This window comes from Mustela putorius, unplaced genomic scaffold, assembly GCF_011764305.1.
Source record: "Mustela putorius furo isolate JIRA1106 unplaced genomic scaffold, ASM1176430v1.1 tig00000129_pilon_pilon_pilon, whole genome shotgun sequence".
Lineage (NCBI taxonomy): Eukaryota > Metazoa > Chordata > Mammalia > Carnivora > Mustelidae > Mustela > Mustela putorius.
Window position 1 is genome coordinate 49,231,869 of NW_025421290.1, and position 11,889 is coordinate 49,243,757.

An 11,889-nucleotide genomic window follows, 5' to 3' on the forward strand; every position below is an offset into this window, starting at 1 on the left:
GCAATTAGTGAATTACTGATTAACGAAGAATGTAGAAATGAATGAGAAGAAAGCGGTCTTTCTGGATCAGTGATGATAACTGCCAGCGTATGAATCACGGATGATGAGTGATACGTGTCTGGAACTCTGAGGTCCAACACAGAAGAGAGGCGGTCTTTCTCCCCATGCATTTCCATTCTCGATTATAATCAGATCAATGAAATAGCAGTAAGGAAATACGTAAAAAAATACACATTGTAGGAACATTGTCCAATTTTAAAAATATGTGGGGAGGCAAGAAGTATTATTAATATAATTTGAAAACACTGAAGTCCAAAGAGAAGGAAATGGTATATGACTGTCCCCTCGTTGGCTCGGATGAGATAGGACACATTGTAGATGGTTTTTATATCCTGGATCACTGGGAAGTTCAAAGTAGTTCATTTTTGTGGAAGACGGTGAAATAAATATTTTTCAGTAATGATTTCCTAAATGCCAGGCTAAATGGAAGAATTAAAGCAGGAATCAGTGGAATAATGTCTCTCTCTCTCTCTCTTTTTTTTTAAATCATGTGCTCTGCTCCGTACTCCTCAGAATGGACACACTCCGGCAGACGGTAACATTCGTCCAAGGTCGCCAGCCCTCTGCTTGCATCTACGTTGGAGGAGCGTGGAGACCATGTGAGTAAGACTCAGAGCTTTTATCTTGGTTTATTTAGGGCTATTCAGTGTGTTTATTCCAAGGTATTAAATAAAATCAGAGAAGGCAAAATATAACAGTGTTTACTACTGGATTGATATGTAGCATTATGTTTACTAATCCATAAATGTAACACCAAGGTCAGTTAATGAGAGAGATTGAGTCACTGTAATATTACAGAGACTATATTAATGTATAAACGTATAAAGACGTTAGGAATGCTGAAGGACCATATTCTTATATTTTGATTTATGTGTATTTTTTTATTAATGAATTAATAAATAAATGTTTATGAGAAGGGAAAGAGTGAGTCTTGGACCAAGGATGAAAACTGGTGGTAAATGTCTGGAACTCAGATCTGATCCATAAATACACTAGTCTGTTTCTCCTGTGTTTGGGGATCCTCTATACAGATGTCAGTAATAAAGAAGGATTTCATTGTTGATGTTCGTAAGTAATTTATGGAGCTTAGTAATTTATGAATTTTAGTAATTGATTTATGAAAGTATTAGTAATTAGTAATTAATGTATGAAACGATTAATGATAGGATAAATGAACACATGTATAAATGAATAAAGGTGAGGTAAATACAGAACAAGGTAAAAGATTATCAACATACATTGGATAGAAAGGACCGGGTGTGTTACATCTTTGACCAGGGTTGAGTAAAGTCACGAAATGCTGTAGTCAGTTGTTGTTGGAACTGTTGATGTGGTTCCAAGTTTGAAGTTTACTTGTAAGGCAAGAATAAATATATCCATTAAGTTAATAAGTGCTCACGTGATTATGTAACTGAGTGGTGGGATGGACGGGTCAGTGGAGAGAAAGCCTCAATTTTTTTCATCCCCTTCTGTTTTGTCCTCTTCAAAGCAGGGGCTCCAGCTGATTCCGTCTTCCGTTGGGAAGCAGGCTTGTCACGTGACCGATGGAACAAGGAGAGTAATGGTCAAAAATTTTGTTTTTGTTTGGGTCATTTGTGTGTGTTTGTGGTATTATTAGAAAGTAATAAGTATCATGAAAATGTTCACTATGGCTGACGAATAAATATGATATAAACCATTGTATTCATTAATTTCTTACATAACATTGAGTTTGATTAATAAAAGAAATGGAAGCTGTGTTGGCAATGATTCTATATTAGAAGTTAAGGGCATTCAGGCATCTTATTCTTGGGTTTTTGTAAATTATACTCATGTTAATCTTTTCAGTGAATTAATTATTTAATCAAAACAAGTGTAGAAAGGAGTTGAGAGCAAGGGAGCCTCTAATGGACCAGTGATGATGACAGGTGACGGCTGATCCATGGATGATGGGCAGTGCGCATCTGGGTATCTGAGGTCCAACGTGATAACAACTATTCCTTCTGTTCTGTTGGATTCTGTACATGGATGTTAGCGATATACAAAGATCATGTTCTTATTTTGAATTTATATGTTTGAGTTTGTTATTCTTAGTGGATCCATGATAGAACCACTAAAAATATTGAAATTGAAAATATTTATATTCATTAGGAAATAAGTAGAGAAAGGATGTTACCTTTTTAGCTAAGTGTTAATACTGGTAAGAGTCTAGTCTCTCTGAGCCAGTGTCAAGGATGAGGTTGTTCCTTTTATTAAGTGAAAAATAAGTGAGGAAATGAAATATGGAAAGCAGGGATCAGTGGAGATAAGGTCTTAACTTTCTTTTTTCTCACTGACTGTGTTTTGTACTTCTCTGGACAGACACACTGAGGAAGCATTGTGTGAGGCTGGTGAGCTCCATGATTACATCTGTATGTTAGAAGCATGGAGACCCCATGTGAGTAATCGTCAAGTTCTTGTCTTGGTTTCAGCTATGTTTGTTTGTTTGTTGTTTTTTTTTTTTAAGGATATTTGGTTTATTTTTAAAAGTGCCATGTAGAGTTAAAGGTAGGCAACTGTAGCCTAGTGATGACTATTGAATTCCTATGAAATGTTATATTATTACGAGCATGAGGTTTAAGGTAATTTTTTCACATTATCTTTTTATTTTTTGTTTTTTAAATTCACATTATCTTTTTATTTTTTGGTTTTTTAAATTATATCAGAGGTGAAAGTTAAGATAATTAACCAAAAAGATATGTTGATGTGAGAACAATTCTCTATGCAGATTGGGGTATGGTGACTCTTGCATTATTCTGAATAATAAAGTTTTAAATCATTGTTAGTAAATGAGCGAGTGAGTCAGTAAACAGTGCAGAATCGAAGGAAGGTAAAGAAGGGCCGTCTGGGGCCGATGATGACCCCCGGTGGCGTCTGAGTCCTCCGCGATGAGTTCTCTCTGAATTCCTAGGGCCAGCACACCAGGAAATGTAGCCTATTCCCATCGTTTGACGGGATCTTATACACAGGAGTCAAGAACAGATGAGGATCTTGTTTTTAGTTGTGTTCATGTGTTTTTATTCTATTAGTATATTTGGATAAGATTTTTTTTAATAAAGATTTTTATTTATTTATTTGGCAGACAGAGATCACAAGTAGGCAGGGAGGCAGGCAGAGAGAGAGAGGAGGAAGCAAGCTCCCTGCTGAGCAGAGAGCCCGATGTGGGCCTCGATCTCAGGACCCTGAGATCATGACCTGAGCCGAAGGCAGCGGCTTAACCCACTGAGCCACCCAGGCGCCCCTGTCCATTTATTTCTTAATGGGTATCACTGCTTTCAATGGCTATTACTGATACAACTTGCTTGGTCACAACCTTTAACAGTGAGACAATGTTCTGCCCTCTTGTTCTTTACATATTTATTTGTATTTGCTTAATAGTTCCATCATTAGTCCATTAATAACAATGAATCTGTGTCCACAAAATCACTATGAGAGTATGATCTTTGTACATTCCAGATATACATTCACTGAAACAATTCCAAAAAAGGGAATAGACTAATTAATTTCCATGTTTGCCATTCAGACATGAACAGTCACGTTTGGGCCTCATTACAGTCACTAATGTCTACATGTTTTTATTGAATTAATTCATCAATTAACTAACAACAATACAATAAATGCTTGGAGACCACAAAAACTTGAAACAAGAGTCTTAAATATATCCAACATTTGTCTTTAGAATTATTTCCTACTGACAGTATCTTTCATTAATTAACCAAAATGTTGCCTATATAGATTAATTACTATAATGCTTCTTATTAGCCTCAAATTTACTATCTGGCTATGGTTGTGATCCTTAACTTTATATCACATTATTAATTGTGCAGCTAAAATCTAGTTTTAAAAGACCACCAAACCAAGTAAAGAATTCTGACTGTTCTTGTTTCCTATGCTCTTAATACGTAGATGCAACCACAAAGCTCGTGGCTTTGGGGGAATGTCCGAATCAGCCGAGGGGGGTCATTTCAAGGAGCACAAGGCAGAGCCGATGATCGAAAAACTGAGACCTTATGATCATTGGCCCCCACATTCCACCTTTTATCCCGTCCATCGTGAATAAGCAATGAATTGGGATAACATGTATTTTATTTTTCTTAGGAAAATGAACAGTATCAGTCTTGTAGCAGACAGCATGAACACTGATGGTTACTTAGAAAGAATAACACCATCCTACCATGTATTTCCTAATAGACATGTTTGCAAAATATATTAACAGTGTTTCTTGTCTAACCACATATTTCTGTAACTGGACAATATTGTGCCCACTTCATACTTACTTATTTATTTATTATTTCATTGATCCAATTAAAAAAATAGAATATATCAGCATAAAAGACCCAAAAGGAGATTATAGATTTATTTACAAAATACTTTTCCATGGGGCACCTGGGTGGCTCAGTGGGTTGAGCCTCTGCCTTCAGCTCAGGTCATGGTCTCAGGGTCCTGGGATCGAGTCCCACATCGGGCTCTCTGCTCAGCAGGGAGCCTGTTTCCCTCTCTCTCTCTCTGCCTGCCTCTCTGCCTACTTGTGATCCTCTCTCTGTCAAATAAATAAAATCTTAAAAAAAAGAAATGGGCAAAGTTCTCACCTCTTTGAGGTCGTATATACTTTGATAAGGAAGAGTGAATTTTATTCTTTTTGGTAGTGAAATTGAGTTTTCCCTTTTGTAAGACAATATATACATATTGAAAACAATAAATGAATCCTGACTCTGAAATATGGGGCACAAGGGTCAGTGGCAGTTGGGGGTCAGTGGCTGTTGGGTTTCAGTGTTTTCTCTGTCACCCGCTCTGCTCTGTCATCCTCGGAATGGATTCCTTGGAGCTGCGTGAAGCATCTTTTCCATGGTCGTGAGCTACTGGTTTCCTCTACAGAAGAAGAGGACAGAGGTTAATGTGAGTAATAGTTAAAATTCTTTTCTTGGTTTTCATATTTTTTTTAAGTGGTCTCCATGCCCAATGTGGAGCCCAACGTGGGGCTTGAACTCACAACCCTGAGGTCAAGACCTGAGCTGAGACAAGGAGTTGGCCGCTTCACCAACTGAGCTGCTCGGGCACCCCTCCCGGTGTTGTCTTAAAGGCTATTCACTTATTATTAAAAAGCCTGAAATACAATTTAAAAAAGGCAACTGTATCTCAGTGATAAATATGGAGCACATGAAACACTGATGAATCCATGTGTAGAAAACTGAGGATAATTAATAAAAGAGATTCATTGATACGAGAGTAATCTATGTATGGATTAGGGATACCAGGGCTCTTCTGGGGTTTTGTTTTTCATAGTGTTCAGAAATGATTGTTAATGAATTCATGTTTTAATCAATAAATAGAAATGAATGAAGAAAAAGAAGGACGGTACTGGATCGATGATGACCGCTGGTGGCGTATGAGTCATGTACGATGAATACGTGTCTGGAACTCTGAGGTCCAACACGAGAGACATACAGTCTTTCTCTTCATACATTTATGTTCTTGTTAAAATTGGATCATTGAGGGGCGCCTGGGTGGCTCAGTGGGTTAAGCCTCTGCCTTCGGCTCAGGTCATGATCCCAGGGTCCTGGGATCGAGCCCCGCATCAGGCTCTCTGCTCTGCGGTGAGCCTGCTTCTGCCTTTCTCTCTGCCTGCCTCTCTGCCTGCTTGTCATCTCTGTCTGTCAAATAAATAAATAAAATCTTTTAAAAAAAATTGGACCATTGAAATACAGCTGTGGAACCGTGTATTTAAAAAAGCTGAATTGTAGAAGCCTGGTCCAATTTAAAAAATACGTGGGAGACAAGAAATACTAGCACTTTATTTTGAAAACATTGAAGTCCAGAGAGAAATGTATGGTAACTGAGCGTAACGTCTCTGAAGGAAAGTTGCAGGCAATGTTTATGATCTAGGTCAGCGTGAAGTTCAACGTAGGTTCGTTTTCTTATGAGAAAAATGAAATAGACTTCAAATAATGATTGCCTAAATGCCTGACTAAATGAAAGATGTAAATCAAGGATAAATGGAAGAACGTCTCCTTTTTTATCATCTTCTCTGCTCTGTACTCCTCAGAACGGACGCGCTCCAGCTTATTGCAACATTCAACAGAGGTCACGACCCTCTGGTTGTGTCTGTGTTTTAGGAGTGTGGAGACCGTGTGAGTAAGAGTCCAGGTTCTTATCTTGGCTTGTGTGGTGTGTTTCAGGCCACTTACTGTGTTATTCAAAAGAATCCAGAAGTACTGTTAAAAATATCAAGGAAGCTAAACTATGCCAATGTTATTATTAGGTTGATATGAAGCATTATTTTATTAATCCTTTTTATTTATTTCATATATTTCATTTTATTGGCTATTTTATTTTGTGTTATATAGTATAACTATATTTTAATGTATTTATTATTTTATTTAACCTTTTATGTATTTATGTAGTTACATGTTCTATCACATACTTACATATTTTATTATACAATTATGTATAACATATAAAATTATTTATATATGAAATATATGATATAAAGATAAAAATAAATATCTAAATCCTGAGCCTGTGAAGTAAAGAGCAAGGATCAGTGGCAATTAAATCTCATTTTTTAACCTTGCTCTGCTCTGTCCTCCTCAGAATGGATGCGCTCGGCTGATTTCATACCTTCGTGGGTGTGAATTCTGTGGTTCCCTCTGTGTGGTTGAAGGATGCAGGTTCATGTGAGAAACAGTTGAAGTTCTCTTCTAGGTTAAGTGGTTTTCTTAAGGTAATTCACTGTATTATTTAAAAGTACAAAATGTACTTGAAGGCAATGTCTCTCAGTGATAAATACAGGATATATGAAAATTAAATTAATTAATCCACGAGTGGAAAACTGAGGATAATGAGGGAAAGAGACACATTGATCTAAGAATCATCTATGTACAGATTAGGAATGCAGTAACTCTTCTCGGGTAATGGTGAATCATAGTGTTTAGAAATTATTAGTAGCAAATTAATAATTTAATAATTAAACAAAGAGAGAAGAATGGAGGACATTGGATCGGTGACAGCCACTGGTGGCGTCTGAGTCGCGTACGATGAGTACGTGTCTGGAACTCTGAGGCCCGATAGAGAAAATCTAGTCTCTTCCCGTTGTCTGAAGAGATTCTCTAGACCCATATCAGGAATATACAAAGATCTTGTTTTTGGTCTTAGAGTTCAAGCATTTTCATGCTATTATCATAACTGGATCAGTGAGAGAATCTGTACATAAATGTATAAATTGATATGAATGAGTGAAGGATTGTCCAGTTGTAAAACTATTTGATTATGCAAGAAATACTGTTAACATCCTGTGAAGACCCTGGGCTTCCTTTAGAACTCGATGGTACTGGACTGTTGCATGTACCGTTAAGGATGCCATACATAGTGTAAGTCATAGGTCATGTTTGGATTCTGGGTCAGTGGTAAAATCAAAGGTGTTTTCTTAAAGAGAAAAACAATATAGGGAATTAGTTTTTAATCATATATTTATCTAACCCAATAGTACCAAAATATTCTCATCTTACTATGTCTTCCATATAAATATTATTAATAAAATATTTTACATTCTTTTGTAAAAAAGAAAAGAGAGAGAAAAACAGTATTTATACCAAGTTAGTGACTACCTGTGTGCTTTACGAAATGAGAAGCAGGAAACACTGCAGAGAATGTCTCACTTTTTTGTCATCTGCTCTGCCTTGCACTCCTTGAACAGACACGGGGACCTGCCGTAAGGATCCGTCCCTCTGATCATGAGCTCGAGGGTGGAGGTTCTGGTGCAGGAGTCTGGAGACGAGTGTGAGTGATAATCAGACTTCTTACCTTTATTCTGGTATTTTGCTTATAGATATTCGTATTAGTAAAAAGTAGGAAATAGAGTCAAAGAATGTGAACCGTATGCTAGTAAAATTGCAGGATTCATAAGAAGTATTATTTCGATTAACACATACATGAGAAACGGAGGTAGATCATGGCAGACATCTCGTGAGAATGACTCTAGTCACATACGAGGGGGCTCAAGACCTTGTTTTATTTTTAATAGTAGAGTTTCAGAATTATAATTAGTGAAATAACGAGTTAATCAATCAACAATATGGAAATGAGTGAAGAGAAAGTGGTCTTTTCGGGGTCAGGGATAAATGTTGGCGTAGGAGTCCTACCTGATGCGTGGTGTGCGTCTGGACCACTGGGGTCCAACACAAGGGAAATGCAAGGTTTTTTTTTTTTTTTAAATTATCAACCTGCTCTGATCGGTATCCTCAGAATGAACCCACGTGAGCTGATTTAAGCACCTTCAAGGTCATGTGCTCTCTGGTCACATCTGTGGTGTACAGGGACGTTGGAAAGACCAGTGTGCGTAATAGTGTTTGAGCTTAGCTGGTTTGTTTAAGGGCATTCAGTATATTATTCCAAATATTAAATGTAGCCAAAGAAGGCAGAATATGCCAGCCTTAAATATCAAATCGATACGAGACATTAAATTGGTGAATCCATAAATGTAAACCTTGAGGTCAGTTTTTGAAACCGAGTCAGTCTCTGGAGAAGATTGTAGAGATACTCAGGATATTCAGGGATCTTCTCTTTATTTATTTTTTAATTTTGTGTATCTATTAATTTTGTTAAGCCATAAGAGTTTATGAGGATGAACAGAAAGAGGCCTAAGCAGGGGCCAGTGGTGATGAACAGTGGACAGCGAGTTCTGTATGTCTGGAGAACGAAGTCCAACATTGTGAATTCTGTTTGTGTAACCCTAGAGACCGGTGTCAGGAATATCCCCAAAGTAGGTATTGGGTTTATAGATTTAGATTATTATTGTTAATAGACTAAGTATAGGACCACTAAAGAAATACAAATAATAAAGAAAGGGCAAAGCATTGTTTAACTCGAACATTTGCGGACAGCTTGGAGATCTTATTAGTTTCATTTGAAAACACTGAAACTCATTAAGGAACAAAGGGATCAGGACTGTTACTTGAAAAAAAAAAGGATGGTCATCTGTTGGTCCGAGGATCGTATTAACATAGATAATTACGGGTCCGGTGTTCTTGTTGTTGTATGTCTGTTTCAAGTTTCCTGCTGTTCATTTTGTGAAGATAAAATATCTGCACGAGGAATACTTTATAAATCCTAAATGAGTGGGCGAGAATATGGAAATCAAGGGTCAACGGGAATAAGAATTTAACTTTTCTTTTTCCTTTTAATCATCGCCTGTGCTTTGTCCTTCTCAGAATGGGCAAATTTAAGTAGTACGGCCTGGTGGCCTAGAGAGCAGTGCAGTAAGAGTCAATGCTGTCATCTGGGGTTTTTGTTTTTTTTTTCAGGGTCTTCACTGTAATTTTTAAAAGTGCCGTATTTAATAAAGATGGTCACTTATAGCCCGGTGACAAATACTGAAATAACATGAAACATAAAAACGTAGGGTGTTAAAAGAAAGAGATATATTGATGTGAAAATAATTCTGTAGGCACAATAGGGATTTCAGGGTTTCATATTTTTGGTAATTGGGTTTCAGAATAATTAGTGAATCAATCAGTGAATGAATAAACACTGTAGAGATGAAGAAAACAGGTACAACATTGGATCGATGATGACCGCTGGTGGCGTATGAGTCGCGTACGATGAATACGTGTCTGGAACTCTGAGGTCCAATGCAGGTGGTTGCGGGTGCACAGTCCCCATGCCCCCCTTTCGAGTGGTCCTTCAGACACATGTCAGGAATATATAAGGATCTTCTTTTAGCCTTTACATTCGTGCATTTTCTATTTTTATTATAATTAGCTCAATGAAATAATAAATACATAGAGAAAGATGTAGTGGAACATTGTCCAGTTACTAAAATAGTTGGTTAGTAAGAAATACTGTTACTGTATCTTAAAAACAAATACCTACTGTTGAAGATACATATGTATCTTTTCTTTGACTATAGATGATATAGTTATTCCTATGTATTAGTCAGTATTCATGTTTTCTGTCAAGGACAAGATCAATATTTTTCATTTGCTTAAGAAAAACAAAATATACATTATCCCAAACCACTGCCTACCTAAATGACGGACTGAGTGAAAGGTGGGATACAGGGGCGAAGGAACGTAAGGTCTCCATCTTTTATCCCCTGCTCTGTCTTGTACTCCTTAGAATGGTCACCATCAGCTGACGGAAGCGAACTACCCTAGTCGCCAGCTTCGTGGTCGAATCTGTGGGTGATAGCGTGGACCCCACTGCCAGTAAGAGTCAAAATTCTTTTCCTGGTTTGCTGGTTTTTCAAAATTGTTTTCACTCCGTTACTAAAAAGTGTGAAATACAATCAGTGATCGACCAAACGTACTTAAAAAGAAATACCTTGTTAATATGAAGCATTATGTTAATAATCTTTGTAGGAAATTTTTGTATCAGTTGTACTTCAGTTAAAAAAATAGGATAAATGTAAATGGATAAATTTGAAGAGGGTAAAACACTTTATTTTTTTTTTTTTTTTTTTTTTTTTTTTTTTTAAGATTTTATTTATTTATTTGACAGAGAGAGATCACAAGCAGGCAGAGAGAGAGAGGAGGAAGCAGGCTCCCTGCTGAGCAGAGAGCCCGATGCGGGCCTCGATCCCAGGACCCTGAGATCATGACCTGAGCCGAAGGCAGCGGCTTAACCCACTGAGCCACCCAGGCGCCCGAGGGTAAAACACTTTATTATTAAGATATATAATAAGGAAATATAATTGGAACGGGAAATAAAATGATCAGGTGTATATATCTTAAGTGAGAGTGATAGACATTGATAAGTAATAGATATTGATTGAGTCCATTAAAATTTGACATTTGATTTGTTAAGAGGAAAACAAATATTAACATTATTAAATGTCCAGATGACTATGCAAACAAATAATGGAAACTATGAGTCATTGGAGGGAAAGTCTCAATGTTTTCTCTGCTTAGTACTCTTCAGAATGGGTGCTGGAACTGATTTCCGCTTTGACCTCATTAAATAGTCATTGTGCCACTATAAGGAGAGACCAAGGTGAGTAATGGTCAAAGCTGTTGTCTTGGATTGGGTCATTTAAAATTGGGTCATATTAAAAATTATTAAATTAATTTAAAAGTATACCATGACCTAATGACCTAAAAGTGTACCATGACCTAAATATGACAGGAAACATTATATTTTAATCTGGAATGTGCAAGACTGAGCTCCATTAATGAAATATAGAGTCTGTGTGGGAAAAGATTTTGTAAAGTGATGTTAGGGATATTCAAGAACCTGTTCTAGTGTTTTTTATGAAGCATGTGCTATTACTGTTATTAATGAATTCATAATCTAATTGATGCTAATGTAGAAACAAAACCAGACTCAGTCATGACCAGTGATGATGACTGGAAGCTTGGCAGTCAAAGACGAAGAAAATGTGTCTGAAACTGGGAGTTCCTGGGTGGGTCATGGTCCCTCTGTTTCTTCCACTGAAATTGTTTCCATGAAGACATGTCAGGAATATACAAAAATCACATTTTTGTATTGATTTCATAGCCATAGATTAGTTATTGTTAATGGAATAATGATGGATGTGTTTAAAGAAATACAAATAAATCTATTAAGTAGGTGAACCATGGTTCAGTCATGATGTATGTGCTGAGGCATGAGATACCATTAATAAGTTTAAAACCATTTATACCCATTAAGAAACCAGCAGATCAGATGGCTGAGGGTCCATGTGGGCCATGATGAAGAAGACTGAATTTTATTTTTTTGGGTCAGTCTTTAGATTGTTTTATGCTTTTGCTAAGATAAAAAAAATCCCATATTAAGGAAAAGTAATGAATACCTAATTACTGCAATTCAGAAAGCAAG

The 11,889-nt window shown here is 36.8% G+C and overlaps 2 long non-coding RNA genes and 5 other non-coding genes across 41 annotated transcripts in view; all 7 read left to right on the top strand.

The window, feature by feature from the left end:
- LOC101683862 overlaps positions 1-2,030 on the top strand; it is an 84,142-nt gene extending 82,112 nt beyond the window's left edge. For 24 of the 35 annotated variants that reach the window (XR_006604847.1, XR_006604845.1, XR_006604844.1 and 21 more), the window contains 2 exons: positions 574-659; positions 1,553-2,030. This is a non-coding gene — a long non-coding RNA (uncharacterized LOC101683862). Of the gene's footprint in view, positions 1-573; positions 660-1,549 lie in introns of all 35 variants that reach the window. The other 11 variants (XR_006604810.1, XR_006604828.1, XR_006604824.1 and 8 more) reach the window with 2 other exon arrangements.
- Positions 63-137, top strand: LOC123390555. Its single transcript, XR_006605107.1, has one exon. It is a non-coding gene; the product is annotated as a small nucleolar RNA SNORD113/SNORD114 family (small nucleolar RNA).
- Positions 1,948-2,022, top strand: LOC123390569. Its single transcript, XR_006605117.1, has one exon. It is a non-coding gene; the product is annotated as a small nucleolar RNA SNORD113/SNORD114 family (small nucleolar RNA).
- Positions 2,031-4,610: 2,580 nt separating the features above from the next.
- Positions 4,611-10,274, top strand: LOC123390186. The gene is made up of 5 exons (XR_006604850.1): positions 4,611-4,974; positions 6,122-6,206; positions 6,670-6,799; positions 7,772-7,854; positions 10,192-10,274. It is a non-coding gene; the product is annotated as an uncharacterized LOC123390186 (long non-coding RNA).
- On the top strand, positions 5,438-5,509 carry LOC123390541. The gene has a single exon (XR_006605093.1). It is a non-coding gene; the product is annotated as a small nucleolar RNA SNORD113/SNORD114 family (small nucleolar RNA).
- Positions 7,072-7,143, top strand: LOC123390563. The gene has a single exon (XR_006605113.1). It is a non-coding gene; the product is annotated as a small nucleolar RNA SNORD113/SNORD114 family (small nucleolar RNA).
- LOC123390551 lies at positions 9,634-9,705 on the top strand. The gene has a single exon (XR_006605103.1). It is a non-coding gene; the product is annotated as a small nucleolar RNA SNORD113/SNORD114 family (small nucleolar RNA).
- Positions 10,275-11,889: the final 1,615 nt, after the last annotated feature.